At 37.1% G+C, this 20,561-nt stretch overlaps 1 protein-coding gene across 1 annotated transcript in view; it reads left to right on the top strand.

Annotated features, from left to right (window-relative positions):
* The first annotated feature begins 6,461 nt into the window (after positions 1–6,461).
* The window catches only part of FRMPD1 (FERM and PDZ domain containing 1), a 70,202-nt gene continuing 56,102 nt past the window's right edge, over positions 6,462–20,561 (top strand). The window contains exon 1 of the mRNA XM_072404523.1: positions 6,462–6,711. The gene's annotated coding sequence lies outside the window, so the exon portion shown is untranslated. The remainder of the gene's footprint in view (positions 6,712–20,561) is intronic.

The raw sequence follows: 20,561 nt of genomic DNA, 5'->3' as shown, positions 1-20,561 counted from the left end.
GCATGGGTTGAGTTTAAACCAGGTGGAATGAATTTTTATGTTAAAAACACGCAATTTAAACATGTTTTAGCAGATGTGGTATATCAGTGCTTTTATCAGTGGAACTTAGCTTTACAATCCCCCAATAGAAACCAAAGGAAGGAATAATTCTAAAAAAAATTATACAGTGATATGTCAATAAATATTTGTTGTTGGTAGAACACATTATGACCTGATTTACTAAGATGTAAGGTTAAGTGAACCTGTGGTTTCCATAAACACCTATGCAAATTAATAGCTCTATTTTTAAAAGTTTAGTTCTCACATCACAGATTTCCTAGTACTTAACTGCATCATTTTAACCCTCCAATCCCCTACTGCCACAAAAACTGTATTCATAGCAAAATGTTTGTATACATGTAAGCTAAATGCAGCTTTTCATGGCCAGGAAACAACTACAACTGGTGAGACAAGGGGTATTACACACGTCATATGTGTTTACAGGGCAGAAACCCACCTAGTTTAACCATCTTTCAAATGCTATCAGCTGCACCAAAACAAAAAAGACACAAATTAATGCAACTCTATAATCATTACATCAATAATACATTAATAAAGCATACCTTAGCACCCTATACTCACTTGTCCTTGTTCCAGCACAATATTACTTATTATTTTCATGTGGGCTGATTGCCCCATTGGGATGTTGTGTGTTTTACTAAACACACACACATTGTCATGAACATTGCAATATCCTATGTTCAACAACCTATTCATGTAGGCTGCCAAATGCAGCACATTACATGCAAATGGAAAGTGTACTTTATGGAAATGTACAGCCACACAATTCATGTTTGCAAGATGTTTTTGGGTGCAACACAGATGCATAGAGATAGTTGATTGAGGAGGCATTTTAAATATTGTATCAATCATATATACCAATGTAATGTCTAAATAAGTCATATGTATGATCCACGAACTTTAAAGTGGAAATAAACTTGCAATACTCACTTATCCCAATTTCCTCACAGGGTGTCACCATCTTCTTCTTTATTCTGGCCCTAAAGAGGATCTTTGCAAACTTGATTGACCAGGTTGGGATGACATAACTCACATAGGAGTTCATTCAGTCCCAGCATGCTCAGGGGAATCTGGTATTGCCTGGTATTCCCTAGGGCAATCAAGCAGATTAGATGGCATATTGCATTGTGTCTGTCCACTTGTACAATCATGATCTTCTTGATCAAAAATTGATAAAGTGGAACTTGCTAATCAGAATAGGAAAGAGGAAATAGAGAAATATTGGCTCACCATTGTGTTTTTTCTTCATTCACTCACTATTCAGGCTGAACAGTGACTGTAGCAAGTTCTAGACAACAGGGTCTCAAAAGAAGTTAGTTAAAAAGGTATGGTCATTATTCTGAGGTTTTCCAATGGCAGAACTAGGTTGAAGGTGAATACTCCTGAAAATGCTGGTTTTGTGATCTTCTATGGACTATTCATTCAGAGTTCATGCAGTTCAGTCTATAGCCAGTTTGGACATAAAAAATAGAAAACTATATTTTGAGAATATCACCATATTTATTAGCATTCAGTGGGATGTCATTTGTTAAAGTCTAAAGTTTTCTAAAAAGTATACACTAAAATCTTTAACATTTTATGCTGTCTGCGTGACAGGTCTAATATTCTGCTACACAGTAAATGTGAGCACCAATGTAAATCTGCTTCTTCTTAGATACTGTGCTAATTAAACTTTGATGAAACTTGCAGTGCTGATTTAAGTCTTTTACAACACAATCCATCCTGACCTGACATTGCAAAATCCAGCTTTCTTAAGAGCTGTTTCAGTTGTAAGTGAAAGACAAAGGAAAATAATTGATCACTCAAATCCATAAGTAGTTTTGTGAGCTTTCCTCAGCACTGAACAGCTGACTGAAGAAATATATCTGAATATACAATGCAAACTGTCATCTGTTGATTATTAAACTATAATCAATTTTACGTGAGTACATTTTTTGATTTATTATTATAAGTTTTACCTAAATGATTTGACCTTTACTTCTTTAAATTAGAGATTAGATACAAAATACACAGCTCTGTGTTTCATAATTGATTTAAAATAAAATTTGGTAATAATTGTAATTATTTCAGGTTGACTATCGATAATTCGTTTACTTCAGTTTCCCAGCATAAATTTCAGATGACATATTAAATACAGGGACTGCAGTACACTGTTTGGCCACTAATGTTTTGGCGCTGTTCTGCATAAATACTTGCTTGCTAAACTAAAAACACGCTGAGACGTCCCTGCTGTCTGCTCCCTAAAACTGTGCCAAATGTCCACTGGTGCTGCAAGAGGAAGGCTGGCTTATGTGTGGAGGTTAGTATAAAAAAAAAAATCTGATTTTCTAAATTCTGGCACACCTCAGGTCCTGAGGTTGTGATAGTCAACCTGAACCTAGAAATCCACACTATAATACAATATGAATTGCTGTTTTTCAGATATGTGGAGGTCCACACAACATTGGGTAAAAGTGGTGCATTTTAAGGCCACAATGTTGGGTCAGTTTTGTTTTCCTACAACAAAAACAAAATAGTGTGTATTAGTAACATCAAAGTGTTAGGTTCTATGTAATCTTTGTTTTTGCTGAGACACCTAGAGGTACTCCTGGAATTGGTAACAGGTTCCTGAAGAACAGGTACAACTGCATGATAATGTGTTCTCATTCCCTCACAGGGTGCCCTGCATCAGCTTTTTCTTGACCTTTTTACCATTAATAGAACCCTTGAAATAACTTTCAGGTCTTGGGGAACCTCTTCTATAGTTAATACATCTACAGCTCACAGTACATTGACATGTTGGTCAGTGGGAAAAATACCTCTTACATTGCCAAAAGCATCATTGGTGTCAGCGGTAACTGATAAGAGAGGCACACATTGCTCACTGCCCCAGGAAACCCCGGTAACCTCTGAAGGTATTCTGGTTGAAAAACACTGCCTTTTGCATTTAGCAGTACTCTATCATACCTCCAAGATGTAGAGGTTCGTGAAGAGAACAGCTGTAAAAAGGCATATTATTGCATGCTATGGAACCAGAGCGTGGCTAAATAGTTGTACACATACTGTACATATTCTACCTCTTGAGGGACAAGGCCTCTTCCCCTCATCCAGTCTAGCAAAAAGGATGTGGGAGTTGTTGGTAGTTTTCTATTACTTACCTTTTTATTCTGTTTGGTTAGGGAAGATGCAAATACAACAATAACCTGGTCCATCAAACCCTCACAATTGGACCACATGGAAAGAGGAGGCCCTGTCCCTCAACATGGATTCCCCAATTGTTGTGGGAGAAGAAGAAAAAAGCACATAGCTTTAAGGTAATCCACAAGCATGTTATTTGAATGATTTGTGTATTCCCATTTTTTGCTTCCGAATTCGCATTCGAGTCATCATACTATAAAATAGTTTTAGCCTCAAATTACTTTGTGAACAAAATTAAAAACCTTTAAAGGGATAGTACTAATTGACTTGGGTAAAGTTATTGTAGATTAAAGCATTGGGATTCAGTTAGCTAAAGTATTATATAAACTGCTCTCTTCCTGCTCTGTTTTGCCACTAAGATTTTAACATATTTTATAGTGAAATCATATGCCTTTTTAACATGTGTTTCAGGCCTTCTCAGCATTTTTCCTGACAATACTATAGAGTTTTGCAGTTAACCTGCAACTTTGGCAGCCCTGGGCTTTAATGCAGCATGCGCATGCGTGAGATCTTTACAGGAAAAAGCCAGAAGCCTCCTGGGATGCGTGACCTAGGTATCCTCTCTCTGCGCTCCCATTCCGTCTGTACTGCCGCAGGTTAAAAAAAAATTAATTTTTACCTTACACAAAAAGGTTTTTTATCCTTTTATGTGAAGTACATTTTTTGGTAATGGGTTCGCTTTACTGGCTCCATCTACTTTTTCCTAATATCTGCTGATTGTGAACACTGAGCGAACGTTATTTTTTTTATTTAGGTCCCGTAACTCCAAACTGGAGAACATAAAGTTTCGAAAGCACAGTGTTTTCACAATTACGTCATTCTTCTTGACATGCAAGTGCTGCTGATCGTTTTCAGACTCTTTTAGATACTTCCTTTTTTTTACGATACCACTTGAACTCACTGGCTTTAGTGCTTGCTATACATCATTGTTTTGGACTTGTTTTACTTATGACAATATTGTACTGTGTCTGTGTAATGTGTGTCGACTCCGCCACTTGCAGTCCAATCCAGAGATGTCAGGTGTGCTGACAAAGCAGGTGGAGAATTGGAAGACAAATGTACCTCATAACATGAAGAGCCCAATCAGGGCCCCTATGGCTGAGTTAACAGGTGTAGATTTATTGCAGATTTTAAAAGATTGAAAACAACTTTTTGAATGACCTTAACATGTTAGATTTTTTATGAAATTATAAGAATTGTTTTTACTACTCTAAATATTTTAACTTATATTACCTAATATTTTAACTAATAATGATTACTTTTTCTACTTACATTGCTTTACCTAATACATAAAATAAAATGTGTTTATATTTTGGCCTAAAAATACACATATTATTGCCTGTAGCTTTTTAGTACATTTTTCCATGTTGGCAATTGGCAATTCAGAACAGGTGTAAGTCTTACTGTTATTTTTAGTAACATCAGACATAATCATCTACACCTGTTGGATAAAATTCACAAACAAAACATGAAGCAGACAAAACAAAATCATGCACATCAGGATGTTAACTTTAGGAATAAACAAAAACTACTCTTGCATGTTTCTCACACTGCAAGGGTTAAAAGATCATTTTCTAGTTGAACAATAAAAAACACTTTTACTTAGCCCATCCCTCACTCCTCTGGCACCACCTCTGTGTGGTGGGTGGCCCCTTCTTTTCCTCCCCCACAGTGCAGGACAACTGGTCCTGCACTGTAATAATGACATCAAGCCTTTGTTTAACGGACAGAGTGCCTGTAAATGGAGACTTTAAAGGAACAGGATGCATGTAAAGAGGAAGCGAAAGATAAAGAAATTTAAAGGGATTGTTAATGTTGCCCAGGGCAAACACAATCAACCAGTTTATTACATCCTTGGAATTAGTCTTTAACCCCCCTAGCGGTAATCCTGAGTGTGACTCGGGGTGGATTTTCCATGCAAAAATCAGTAATCCCGAGTCACACAACTACCTTATTCCTTGGTTGTCCCCCGGCGTCCCGTTGGTCCCGGCAGCTCTTCCGAACATGTCTTCTCTCTTCAATCTACTCCCGGCGTGTGCACAGATGATCTCTGGGGTTTCCCGGTGACGTCGGTGTATGCGTCAGTGCGGGCGGGAGGATCAGCGGGAAATTCAAATAATTTTGTATTGGATTCAATACAAAATAGCTGTATTGAGTCCAATACCAAGAAATCTTTATATAATATATATAAAATTATATTATATATATATAATATACAAGCTACTGTACTAACATATTTAAATGTTTAACAATGTTTATTTTTTTTATTTAAAGTTTATTCATAAATTTATTAAATATTGGACATATTTCGGTGAGTTATACCTAAGAATTATAGGCCTACAATGTAAAATAAATTTCAATGCAAAAAAATGTAATTCTTTTTTGCATTGAAATACGGACAGAATTAGAACGCTAGGGGGTTAAAGTGGAACTCAACCCAAAATAAAAAAAAACACATTTACTTTTAATCCCGCAGATCAGACTATCCGTCGGCCTGGCCGACATCTTCTTCTCTCTTCTTCCGTGTTCTTCCTGTGTCACCCTATCTCGCACTGCGCAGGTGTGAGTTCGGTTGACGTAGATTGGGAAAAAAGATTGCCGATCTCCTTGCGCATGTGTGAGATTTGCAATTTTTTTTTCCATTGATGAAAGGTCTCCTTCTGAAAGGAGCAGCCAAGAGCCTCCCGGGATGCGTGACGTAGGTATCACTTTGTGCCGCAAAAAGGGGTAGTGCTGCATCCTTTTAAAAAAAAAAAAAAAAAAAGTAAACAAAATATTTCAAGAGTTGTTTACTTTTTTATGTAAAGTAAAATTCTGAGTTTAGGTCCGCTTTAGGTCTTTTTTACATTCTTCACTTACTTTATTTTTTCTTTGACAACTTTGTAAAAAGCTTTTCATGACAACAATCAATACTCTGAGACTTTTTGAAGGACATTGTTATTATTTGGGTCTGTCTTTGAAAATCAGGTTGGTAACCATGTTCAAACAGCAAAAAAACATTGTAATCACTTAAAAATATTCAAGCAATGCAGGGACTATATTAAATCTTTTTTTAAAATGTGCCAGTATTTAGAAGTGAAGGTATTAGAAGGAGCCCCTACATGGGGAAGGTGTATCTGGCTTATACAGAAAGATGCTGGCAGCCAGGACATGCTCAGAGGGATGTTAGCAGCCTGGGTGGAGTTACAGGGATCTTCATGCATCTTTGCTTACCAGTCCTGATAGATCAGTGCAAGCTGAACAGTGACTTGTACAATGATGCTTCCTCTCAGTATCCCTCCTCATTAACAAGAGATTTGGACAGCTGTCAGGTGACCTCAGCCACCCTAGGCTTTTGTGTGTGTGCAAGTCACCTGCACAGCTTATCTCTTCAATGTGAGCACACAAGAAGGACGGACAACTGTACAAAAAGGCAATAGCCCTGGTCAGTGAAGAGCATGCTTTGGATGCTGTACTGGGGACTTCTCCAAAAAGGTAAAATAAACACATTTCTAAAATATAAATTTTATGCATTTTTTTTATATATTATATAGTTGTTGCTGCTTATTCTTCAAACTTTGTATGCATATGCTCACAAGATAAGGATATCTGTATTTTGTGTTCCAGTGTTTACTTGTGCTTTGGTGGCAGATAGATAAACTGCTGCTAGGATGTTATTTCAGCTGCTTCAACAGACAATATTATAACACATAGCATTTTGGCAAAACAATGTGAAAGGATGCATTTGAGAAAGACTGGATGCTTGCTGTCTGGGTACATAGAGAATCACTCTGAGAGATTGTAAGAATGATTTGATAACTGCTGAGTACAGAATTCCAAGGTAACTGTACACAAATCCTTGCAAACCAAATATTCAGTTCTCATGAAATTTCTATGTTTAGTTTTTTTCTTTTTCCAAATCTGTTCCCACTGCATGGTACTAGACAATAGGAAATCATGCATGTATGAAAAGTGTTCATCTCTACAGTACTGTCTACTGTAATTAGTGTATGTCTGGAATGAACAAGAATTTTTCTGAAAAGTCATTGTTGAAACATACTGCAAGTTTTACCACCGAATTCATTAATATGAAAAGGAAAAGCTGCTTTTGTCTGGTGTGCAGATGTCCTCTTTTCTCAAGGTTGCAGTGTTAACCTTTTAATTCTCTGATTAGTTGTGTAATGAATCACAGCTGTAAATCCCTTTCTCTTTGGAGCCACATAAACACAGAAGTAGTAAATGTTGGGGGGGGGTTAACAGTATATATTTAAAAATATGCAATATTTCATAATGACTTTCACATAAGCCAATTGTGAGAGTGTATGCGATAGCCAGGAAGACATGATGGATTTTATAGTGGTATGGGATCAGAGGAGGAGTGGAAAGAGCAGCGGGAGCACCCTGTGACCCACTGAGCTAACACTACACACTTAGGACATAATACCTAAAAAAGTGATGCCTCCTCTTCCTACAGTCACCATCCAGATAACACAGATTTTGACTGTTTGTTAATAAAGTGAATAACCAAGGAGAAATTACATTCTTTTACAGACTGAAATCATCCTATTAAGCAAAGTGGAATACCACCAATGGTAGCTACACTTTACAAGACATAAACATTGACATGCAAATTAACAAAATGTATGTATTTTTTGAATCAGAAACATGCTAACAATTTAATTTTACAAAAGAAAAGTCAGTGGCATATTTGGATTACCTTTGCCCAAATATTGGTTTATATAACATTTCTTAGTATATTGATTTTTTTTTTTGATGATGCTATGTTTTTTAATCTGTTTTTTATCACTGGTACTTCCTGACCAATGTTTCCCCAATCCATGCTTAATTTGGAGGACCTTTTTTATACAAAGATGATGAATGTAATTTTTGCAAATTGCCAAAGTTAAGTGCGTCTTTAAGTGCGTCTTTAATACTTTTAACAATATATTCAACAGACAAACAGTGAGCAAATAAGAAAAGTTCACTGTTTGGGTTTACAAATACTTATGTGTACAGTATTTTATATCTCCATTGAGTTTGCCTTGTTAGAATTGTATTGCACAAAGCTAGATCCCTGTGAATGTTTAAAAAAATGTCACTCCAGAACTGTGCAGCACATGCTGTATGTACTTTTTTTTTTATAGTAGCCAGCGCCACTGTCAGAGATCAGACTCAAAAGAACTTCAGGGGTACTTAAAATAGTTTTGGGAATAGGCGGGGTAGATGATGTATATTGTGTGTTTTGTTTTACCACTCATGATCCCAGGTGATGCCAAGCATCTCAAATCTCACCAAATGACACTGGCACAGTGCAGGTGCATCTCCTTGTGAGATCTGACATCTTGACACATGGCACCCACCAAGACTCTGTGAGATGAAATTGGGGTAATGTTAAGTAAATATTCAACATTTTATATTCATAGCTGACGTTTTGTACATCACAACTACACTTGATCAATGAGAAGTGCTTTTTTACTGCAAGGTCTACTTTAATGTCAGGGTAATAGCAGTTTCACCAGTGAGGGAAAAGCTGCAGCAGGGGCACAGACGGCAAAAAAATGGTGGAGTTTTAAGTGGGTTCCCCCACCCTACTTGTTCCATATGTTTGTTTACTGTTTGAAATTCCCTTTCACTTCCCATCTAGTAAAAACTGTTGTTCTTGTAAGTAAGGATCAATCTCTTTAACTGTGATGGATAGCAGTAAAAATCTAACAGGGATGGAAATCCTTCCCTATACTGTCTACTTAATAGTAGTTAGTACAAATTATAACAATCAATGTTTCCTTATATACAGCAATCATTCACAGAGATCATTGTTGATATTTCAATTGACTATAAGCTACAAATGCATGTTGTAGTTCAAGATCACTTACTGCCTTATCTGTACACTTAGATAAACAATAATAATCTCTCACAATAATCTCCCATCACACCTGGGAAAACACCATGCATTGTCATCTTTTGACATTGTTGACAATCTCAATAATTATCTACCAATCAGGAACATTGCCCTGGACAAGAATCAAATCAGGGGCCTGTTGGCTGGAATATTGAAACCCCCCTGACACTACCCACTTTATAAAGTACAAAAGACTAATTTATGTATTTCCACCTTCAAGTCAGCGAGTGCAGAGTGATTCCACAGTGTGGGGGGTGGTGGGATTAATGAAGGAAAAAAATAAAGTAGCATGTTAGCGGTTGCACATATGTTTGCACCCAATAATACACACAGCCTGCATATCAAGTCCAGAGTAAATTGTAACAGGTATATGTATAGGCCTTTAGAACCCGACGCCTTGTAATCAGGCCCCTGTCCTGTACTAAAAACGTTTACTCCAAATTTACTGCATTCAGTTTTTTTTACTTTTTTTTCTAATATGGGAATTAGAAGCTATAGGAAGTAACAGCGCCTTAATAATTTCCCAGCTTTTGGACGTCCAACACCATGTAATCCTTTTCTCTCAACCTTACCGCCATTTCACTTATTGATTCAGTTGCAATTCCTTCAATCATGAAGGCTCAACATACCATGCAGGATGAACCTAGGGCAGCCTGCATTCAAATACAGCCTGTCTAGGAACACCACTTCTCTACACTGTCATCAGTTCATTATGGTATTTTAAAAACCACCTCCTAACAACCAGTACACTGCTTTCTTCAGGGCTGAAAATTCTTTAGTACAGAACCAAGGCAGTGTGCCTCTGCAGTGATGATTTCAGAAATCTGTATACAGCAGCTTGCTGACCCCCAAACCATGATCTATCTGCATTGCATAAAGAACCAGGCATAACAACACTGGATCTACAGAAAGGTATGCAATGACGATGGAAAGGTTTTATTTAAAATTGGTATTAGCAAGTTGATGAGAGAGATAAAGACTATAGACTGGTTTAAATGAAATCCATACTGACCTCTCTAGCTGCATGCACTGTGAAGTTATGCATTCTTAAAGCTCACAACAATATTGGGTTATATTGAATTTTTATCAGCTTAGAACACCTAATGTGTGAGTGCAATAGAAAGCTGGCAAGCCACTAAGATTTGCTGTCCATAGAAAAAAAGCTAAAGATAAATATATCTACAATGACTACAGCTACAGAGGTGAATGTTGGCTTATTTTAAAGTGCTTTTACTGCTTGTACAGAATTTGCTAATTTTAATTGTGCATAGTTTGGGCAATGGTTTACACTAAATAAAAGAAAAAAATAAGTGTTCATAATAAATCCGTGTACATAAAGAGATCACCAGAGGTCAGATTTCTCCTCATGGTATTGTACTGCTTTTATCTATTACCTAGCTTGGAGTTCCCCTTTAATTACATTCACAGATAGACCACATCATCATTCTATTATGGGCTGCAAAGTATAAAGGATAAACATAGAAACTCCAACTGGACATCATGTAATTGCTTCTAGTGATTATATGCAATGTCAGAGCAAGTACAGTGTGAGTTTTTATGTGCATGTGTTTGAATAATATATTAGCTCAGGAAGGAAGGCCAGTGTTCAGGCACAGTGCATTTATTATCTGATCTAGAAAAAGTGAAATCTAGAGACTTATATTTAGCCATAGTATGTATACATAAAATATGAACAGCCAGTTTGCTGTATGTTACCCAGCCTCCCAACTCTTCATGAATCTGGTTTTTCATGTTTGCTATTATGTTTATTTTCCATCACATCATGAAAAATATAGCTTATTTCTAAACACAAAAGGAAAGTTGCCCACCGAAAAATATTAGAGCCACCTTAAGCACTAGCAAAACTACACCTTAAAATGTATCAATTGGAATTGGCAACACAGTTGTGGAACGGGGAGTTCAGGGATGCTTTTTCCTTGATCTATATCTAATAAACATAGAGGAGACATCTGGGGCTTATTATTTCGATATAAACGACCTGTCAACACATGAGCATACTATTACATAATAGGCATACAAAGCTACAGGCTCTTTCCCCCCAACATACGGCCTGATTTATTATAGCTCTCCAAGGCTGGAGAGGATACACTTTATCTAGTAATGCTGAGTGATCCAGCAAACCTGGAATGGATTTCTTCAAAGTCATTTGCTATTTGCTAGCCTCCCCGGTGGTATGAATAATAGGTAGTTGTAAAAGAGTTACATTTAAAAATTCCTAGTCTTTCAAATTTCCCCCCTGCTTCTGCCTCCGAGACGTATGACCCTGCCTCCCAGCCTCAGGCTCGCATGCAGATGGGCATCTGTGTCCCCTGGCCTCGCATTTCCAACGTTTTCATGCCGGGGACAGATGCCTGGCTGGCATCGCCAGGGGAAGACACCTCAGGCACCGATGGGGGACGCCGCAGGCACTGCTTACCGCTTACCAGGCAAACTTTTTTAACTCCCCGACAATTCCACCCCTGAGTGTGGCTCAGGGTTACCGATTTTGGTACTGAAAATCAACCCCAAGCCACACTCGGGATTACCGCCAGGGAGGTTAACAAAGGTTTTGAATCCTGGACTAGATCAATTCCAGGTTTGCTGGTGTATCCTTTCCAGTCTTGGAGAGCTATATTAAATCAGGGCTATAGTGTTGTAGTATGTCATGGTTATTTACTTTGGCAGTATTAGTATCTTGTACATTTGCTGTGTACTGGTAGTCTGGCCTCCTCTGAGAGTCTGCATAACAGTGTGCAATAGGGTTGTTGGAGTTCAAACTGAGTGAGTTGTTGGTTGTTTCCCCTGGTAACCACATGAGCAAATTTTAAACCTGTCCTATTGTTATTATTATTACACAGTATTTATATAGCGCCATCATATTACACAGCGCTGTACAAAGTCAATAGTCATGTCACTAACTGTCCCTCAAAGGAGCTCACAATCTCATGTCCCTATCATAGTCATATGTCATTAATGTAGTATAGGGTCAATTTTTAAGGGGAAGCCAAATTAACCTTACTGCATGTTTTTGGGATGTGGGAGGAAACCCACGCAGAGAACCTGCAAACTCCATGCAGATAGTGTCCTGGCCGAGATTCAAACCTGGGACCTAGCGCTGCAAAGGCAAGTGTGAGCGCAACCTCTGAGCCACCATGCTGTTAAGGCAATCCTAGTCTAAATCATGAGTAGTAAGGATATGCAAACATTTAAATGTGTTTTTATTTATTTCCCTAATACAATCTTATTCTACACATTTTTGTAATCTTATTGGTTTCCACATTCTACCTATGTTTCCCCATTACCCCAGTCATGATTGTCTTCCTCTTTACTTTGACTAACTAGAAATGGTGGACAACTTTAAATTCCACCTCCTGTCCCTAACGATGCCCCACACTTCCACTTTGTTCCTCCCTCAGTCCATGATCATCCTATCTGCCTTCTTATTTTACTATCTTGATCTAGTCTTTGATCTGTTCTCAGTTTGCCTCCTCTGTTCATCTCCTGTAACAATGTTTCAAGGTGAGTTACAGACTTTAAGGTTGACTTTTTTAAAGAGTTAAGGAATCTTTATTTAAATTATCTAATCATGTAAAAAGATTTTTTTCTTCACTTTTCATATCCAGTTATGTGAAACAGGTAAACAGCAATTTCTTTTTCACACAATTTCATTATTGAAGCAATTATTCACACAATCTAATAAGGGAAGATTCTTAGTTCAAGATTCTACAAATTCAACCTGTCTCTTCACCACACCTTGTGATGACCACGTTCCAAGCTGCCTTTGCTATATTAGTTGGTACATTACCAGTTTCCATTCTGGCTCCCATCTTTCCCCAGTCCACAATCCTGCCAATTTTATGTTCCAGATACCACAACTTCTATTTACTAGCTGACATTTTGGCAGCTATTCTTGTGTTCAATATGTGGTTTTGGTTTATTATTGTCATATGTCAACTGTCACATAGGAAAGGAAAGGTAAACCTAATATTTGGGGTGCAGTTTGAGTGGAACATACAGAATGGTCCCCATTGAATTTAAACAAAACTCAAGGCACAATATGTTTAGTTTGAATCTAGTAATATATTATAGAAAAAGGAAATAAGTAAACTCCTGCTACCACTATCACAACATAACATATACATTGTGATGCCTGCAATTTAAGTTTCTTGTTTTTATTCAGAACCCATAAATGCCCTGTGTGCTTTCTTCCATTCCTACCATTCATCAGCCATTACTGAGATTGGTGGCTTACGGAAATGTAGAACCAGATTTCTAAATGGGAAAGGTATGTAGGGAGGTATTTTTATTTTTTGCAGACTAGAAAATGTAATTGTTCATTAGGTTCAATGGTTGAAGTCTATTTATAATTTTTATTTAGTGGTGTAGGCTAGACTTTTAAATGGGAAATCCTGCTCTAAAGCAGTGATGAGTTATTTTTTATTAATTGCAGCCTTGAAATTGTAATTGGATATTCAGAAAAACACAGGGATATGGCTTTGTCAGCCCTTCTGTTTCTGCTCCTCTTTGTGCTCTTAGATTTTAGTTTATTTTATTATTTTGTGCCAATAATTTACTCATAATATTTTTATTAGAACTTAATATTTAAAGGATAATTCCAGCTAACATGTTCTTTAAGTTGTACTTTTAGGATTCCATCTGAGATGTTTTTAGCTTTAAAGGTCATTTTCTTTCTTTTTCAATAGTCTTATATTGCAAAATTATATAATATCATGAACATTTGTGCAGAATACTGATAAAGTGCCTACAGAGAATATCCAACAGAAGATTAATTAAAAGCAACAAATAAAGTCTATTACAATAGTTGTCAATCAAATGAGTTTGAATGATTAAAAAGAAAAATGACAGCCAAGTTTCTAGAGAAGAATCCATTCTTAATGCATTTATGAAAAGTTGAGGTACATGTCAGTTTACTGGGGGTAGTTTGACATAGGTATAGGTCGATTTAAAGGTCAACCTTTTAATACCTTGGCAACACAAAATTGACATTTGAAAGAAGAAAGCACAATCAAAGTTTAGCTTTATATCCAAATTCACAGTAAATGTAGGAATGTATACAAATCTTAATTTTTCTTTAACAGTTGACCTTATTTGTCTTGCTATTGTAACATTTTTACATATTTGTAATGTGATATAAAGTTGCACTGACCAATAGAGGGGCAAGAAAGATGACAGAGATGTTGCGATTTTTACTATTACTCGAAAAAGCAATATTAACATTTGAGAGGAAACAAATCAGTATTGACAGCTGCTGCCCTACATGTACAGTAAGACACATAGATGTTTCAAATGTTAATATGTTTTGAGTGATTTCAGGTTTGTGAGAATTGGTTTCTGTCCTCTGGATAGGACTGTAAAGATGGGAAGGTTTAGTTGCACTACTGTGGAAATAACGTTCACTCTGGTACTTGGAGGATGACTGCTGCTATTAGAGGACAAGCATGGCTTCCCATATGCATAGCTTTAGTTATGACATGTTTGTCAATGCTGATATAAAAACATTTTTCCTAGCAGCTGAGCTGACTTGGCACCTGGCTGATACCCACCTAAATCATTATAATTAGTGCTTTCCTATGCATAGTAATGACTTTGTTTGCAACACAGTTTGAAAACTGCTTTTATAAGAAGAGATTTTTACTGTGCCACTCATGAAAAATTACAGTCATAATAAATGATCTCTTTGTGCCAGGTCAGTGCTGGTAAGCTTTTTGATAGAATTCCTGGTGCAGAAAGCAATTTCATTCTATTAGGCTGTCTCCATGCTAAACTTTCTTATAACTTTAACTTTCAAACTTACCATCGCTTAAAGTAGAACTAAAGTCTCACTAACATGAGCGATGCAGGCAAGTGGTTATTGCAAAAAAGGACAGGTGATGTCCCTTCTGCAATAACTGTTCTTATCTGCCTGATAGCCACCCAGCTATCAAATTTGGCACAGCGCAGCCTGAAACCTGCCAATCCTGGCTTCCATTGTTTTCCCTGAGAATTTGGGATTAGGCAGGATTTTTTTGCAGTAAGGGACAGGTGATTTCCCTTCTGCAATAAGCTTTCTCACGTGTCTAATTGCTGTCCTAAGTTGACAAATACATGCGTAGTGCAGGATGCCAGGATACCATGTGCAGATGTCAGGACTGAATGAACTTCTGCGCACTTGCAGGAAAAGAAGAAAGAAGAAAATGTCGGCGCCCCTGACAGAATAAGGGCAGGTGAGAAAATTTAAAAAATTGCTTTTTTTATTGCAAATGGGCCAATTTTTTATTTCAGGGTTTAAAGCAAACTTTCATACTGAACAATCCCATATCGGCATTCTTTGCACCAAATACTAACTCCCCTACACTCCTATACTGAAAGTTAAAGAATAGTTGGGATTTTTTTTCTCAGTTTGCAGTTTCACTCATCATTAATGTTGGTGTAGGGCAAGAGACTCCAGTCTTCCAGTACTAAAAGACACATTTTTTTTTATTTCTCCAACCAACAGCTTTAGGAGGGATAAAGTATCACTTACAAAATGTCAGAAAATGACTGTTTTTACCAAAACTAGACCTGTTTTTTGCTCTAGAGAACTACATTTGTTTTTCACATATAGAATCAGCAACTTTTCTATGCTAGGTAAATCCTTTCCTTATGGTCACATTTCAGCTATCGTTAGGAGATATCCCAATATATACATATGCACTAAAAAAAAAAAAAAAGAAAGATAAGATCCTGTATGGACTTTATTAACAGTGTGATCCACTTCAAGGAGCAATAATTAAATAGTATATTTTCTTTATGTTCAAAGAGCCAAGCACATGGTTACAAAAGACTACTGTAAAAATGTGCACAGATTCCTAAAACTTACTGTAATGATTAAAGCGTACCCAAACTCAGAAATTTCACTTTACATAAAAGGGTAGACAACCCTTTTATGTAAGGCAAAAAATTCTGTTTTTTTTCTAAAGTGCAACACCCTTTTTAAAAAAAAAAAAAAAAGGGTGCAGAACAGCCCCCTAATTCTCAAACGCTTAGGCAGTCCAGAATGAATGGAAGCGCAAACCCTCCTGCGATAAGTATGTCACACATCCCGAGAGGCTCTTGGGTGCTCCTTCTGCGCATGCCCAAGCACCGAGCATGTGCAGAAGGAGCCTTTTTTTGAAAAGGGTAAAAAAAAGTGCTGATCTCATGCATGCGCAATGAGATTAGCAAGTTTTTTTCCAACCTACGTCACCTGATCTTGAGTCTGGATTGGGTGACGTAGGAAGAAGAACCCAGAAGAAGAGGTGAAAAAGACAGCCCCTGGCGCACCGGGTCAGAGACGGATACTGGGACAAGGCAAGAACCGAAGAAAGACACCTTTGGACCGATCGGCTGCGCTGCAGGATTGAAGGTAAATGTATTTTTTTTTTTTTGGTTTTGGGCATTTTTCAGTTTATTACCTCTTTAAGTAACCCTGCGCCTCAACAGATAGATTAATAAAAACATGCACTCTGGGTTTATGATCACAAAGTTTATTTTTAGAAACTCCTGAAAATAAAGTTTTGCAGTCGGTGTCCTTTAAGCGTGTGCTATCCAAAAAAGCAAGGACAAGAACTTCAAGTACTCAGCATGTCAGATGATTGCAGCAGAATGCATTGATTATATCACTAAATTGCTTTATTTTTAGTGTTAAAACAATGTGAAATTGAAGTCATAGCTGGATAGGGATCAAACGACTGCAATTGTCTTGACAGGCAAACACTATGTACTGTACTTTGAGACCACCACAGAACCACAAATTGGCTGATATTGATAATAGAAATACATTTTCTACAAACACAAATTATGAGCAGTCGTTTTAAGCAAACTAAATGTTTAAAAGACCTAGACAAGCATGAGTAAGTATGACCAAACATGGCTTTGAGATTAGTAATAGTAGTATTTTATAAATTAGTAATTAGTAGTAGTTCCATAAATACAAAGGTGCAATATGACAAACACATCAACGCCCATTTGTCTGATTGCCAGGTGAAACCAGTTGTTGATGTGCTTTTATATTTCGAAGTCCAGTCTAAAATTCAACTGCTAGCTGGTCTAAAATTCAGAGGTGCTAACAGGAAGATCAAATGAAGGCCTAATTACTTTGGTAAGATACCTAAGGCTGGGTCTACACAGACAGTTTTAAAAAAGCATGTAAAGGCTCCTACTGCTTTTAAATGGGTTTTTATTCCCCTTTTTAAAGCTTGCTTTTATTGCGTTTACGTTTCAAGTACTTATAAATGCAGGGAAATTTGCCCCCGCGTTTTTGGCGTTTTTCAGCGCAATCCCCGCGTTTTAATTTTTTAAACGTTGCAAGCAGCTTTATAGATAACGCTCATAAACATGCCTCAAGAAAACGTCCTGGAGTAGATTAGCCCATTGGATTGCACATTCAAACATGGGCTTTTAAAGCTTTAGGTTACACGCTGGGGAAAATGTCCATGTAGACTAAGCCTAAAGTATATTACGATATTGAAAATCATAACTCATCTACGTTGTAAAGATTGTAACTAAAGATTGTAAGGTGCTGCTTCAGACCTAGTTAATAAAATCTCATGTTTAAATACTTAGGCATCATGAAAATACATGATGTTCTATTTTGAAGTACCGTAATATGAAGTATTACATGCTTTTAGGTATTGCTGAGGGTCAGCTTGCCTGTTCCTGATTCCTACACCTTATTATTGGCCAAATACTATGATTGGAAGCTGTAGTCACCTTATAGAAAGGTAAAATAGAGGTGGTGGGGCAGAATTTAACAATGCAAAATGTGTTGATTCTTGCTGATTTTAATGCCATGGGTTTTGGGGGCCCCTGGGCACACTTTAAAAGGTTTGCATGTATGTGCAAGCATCTCTAGACATCTGCACTGTATGCTTTTTCACTCACTGGCCAAAGAGATTTGATCTATATTGACATTGCAATTTTCCAGCTGAACATTTATGATTCAGATCTCTCATTCCATCATATCCTGAAGGTCTCTGTTGGATTGAAAATTGGTGACTATAGAGGCCATTTGAATACATTTTTTTATCATAATTAGGAAACCAATTTGGGATTATTTGAGCTTGCCATTGAAACATGGGTACCCTGTGGTCATAAAAAGATGGACACAGTCAGCAACACCACCATGGTAGGCTGTAACCATTAAATGATGCTCAGTTGGTACTAAGGGGCCCAAAGTGTGCAAAAAAAAAAATCCATCACAACATTACACTACCACCTTAACCAACAAAACAAGACAGGGTAGATCCATGCTTTCTTGCTGTTGACACCAGATTCTGACCCTGGTGTTAAGACTTGTTGGACCAGGCAATGTTTATTTTCCAATCTTCTGCTGTTCAATTTTGGTGAGCCTGTAGCCTCAGGTGCCTCCGCTGACAGGAGTGGTACCCGGTGTGGTGTGATGTGGCTGTAGCCCATCTGCTTCCAAGTTCAACATATTGTTCTTTCAGAGATGTCCCTCTGCATTTTTTAGCTGTATTTAGGGGTTACTTTGGTTACTTTTGCCTTGCTATCTGCTCAAACCAGTCTGGCCATTCTCCTCTGACTCATTTTCACCCATTAGCAGCTTCTGAAACCCTCAAACCAGCTTGCCTGGCACCAACAACCAAACTACTTTCATTGTCACCTAAATCACCTTTTTCCCCATTATATTGCTCAATTTGAACTTCAGCAGGTGGTCCTGACAATATATACATGCCTGAATGTATTGTGTTGCTGCCATTTGGTTGGCCTATTAGATAATATTAAATATTAATGAATACTAAGTCATACTGAAACTAAGCTGAAATTCTAACCCATAATTTCAACATGAATTACAATTCTAAATTAACCCTAAACTTCAACATAACCATAAATCAACCCATAACTCCAACCTATCCACTTCAATGTAACCCTTAATCTTAGTTTAATACTTAACAATTATTTAGCTCAAGCTGATCCCTTATTCTCACCCTTAACCTCAATTCAGTGTCTTATCCTAACTATAGTTAAACTATGCCTATGGGTACAATGCCTATGGGTACTAAGTGTAATTTTAATTGATATAATTTTCAGTCTCAACTTAAGTCTAGTCTTTCCAAGATAGGAATTAACAGTACTTTGGGAACAATAGCTTAGGAATGATAGGATTTTAGTATTATATTTCTCAGGCACGGGTTAAAGCCCAATTAACCTCTTTTAAAAAATCTGGACCCTCTTGTACCTCCTAGGTGCACCAATATAATATTTATTGAACATGTCATCTCAGTGTAAAAATTCCCACTGCCCCTTATCTATCTTGCCCCCCAATACTAGTCTACAGGTCTGTTGCATCATGATCATGGCTGTCACAAAAAGATCAACAGTCCATCATCGGAATTCTTTTCTGGGTAAGGTTAAACTATTATTTCACTTCTTGTCTCCTTTGACTACAGCATTACTCTGTAGTAGTTTGTGTTGCAATCCTTAACAAAAAGGAGTTACTGGCTGCTGATTTTCCAATTATCTGTTTACTACAACAAACAGAATCCATCAGAGGTAGGGAAAGGAGAAATTAGCTTTGTAGTAGCAATAGCAGTTGAGAAGAACAATGGAAATGGTAAAGAGATTTGTGCACTGAACTCATAAGACGTAGGAAAAAAGAATAAGAATGTGCTTGCTGAAAAAAATAGTAACCTGAAATATAAGTTTTGTGTGAATTTGTGTTTCCCATGATATGAAACATACCAATGACTTGGCAAATTTTCTCTTGTGAGAACTTAGGCGCATTGATATTTATTTTGTACATTTTTGGCAGAAGACAAGAATATTTGATCAGTGGGATTTGTGGAAGTTTTTACTATGTACCATTTTCTATTCTGTAAGATACACAGGGGAGAGTAGAATGACTGGTGCTTTTACGTTGTGTTTTCACCACATCAAACAATGTTTGTATAGTTAAAATACTTACAGCTATAATAACAGTGATGTTGCAATACTGGGGGACCATAGCTGTACAATGCATACAAATACTTTCAAAAATGGTTTCACATTTCCGTAACTTGTGCATGCTGGCTGTAGATGATTAAGCTACTATTATGTATCAACAAGTATTTTTATGTATGGTAAACATGTAGTGTTTGATGTTTTTTACAGGGTTATAAATACTGTATCCAGGTAAATACATATAGATACATTTATTTTATTTTTGGGTGATAGAACCTTTGTTGCTTACTGTTTGTTTCTTTTAGATAGATTGTCCTCCCTTCTTGTCCTGGTGATCGCAGCAGCCAGGAGACAACAGCTACACAGACAGCAACTAAAACTTGACAATAGTTCTAAATCTTCCTGTTCTACTGGAAAGGGGTTTTGTATACCACAGTACCCATAGGTTTCTGTGACCACATAGAAATTAGGATGAATTCTCTTTTACAAAGTTCTATCAAATACAGTTGCCTCTCTATATTCTGTC

Source organism: Pyxicephalus adspersus, chromosome 3 (assembly GCF_032062135.1).
Source record: "Pyxicephalus adspersus chromosome 3, UCB_Pads_2.0, whole genome shotgun sequence".
Classification (NCBI taxonomy): Eukaryota; Metazoa; Chordata; class Amphibia; order Anura; family Pyxicephalidae; genus Pyxicephalus; species Pyxicephalus adspersus.
Note: the sequence above shows the minus strand (reverse complement) of the source record. Positions and strands in the feature narration are given on the sequence as shown.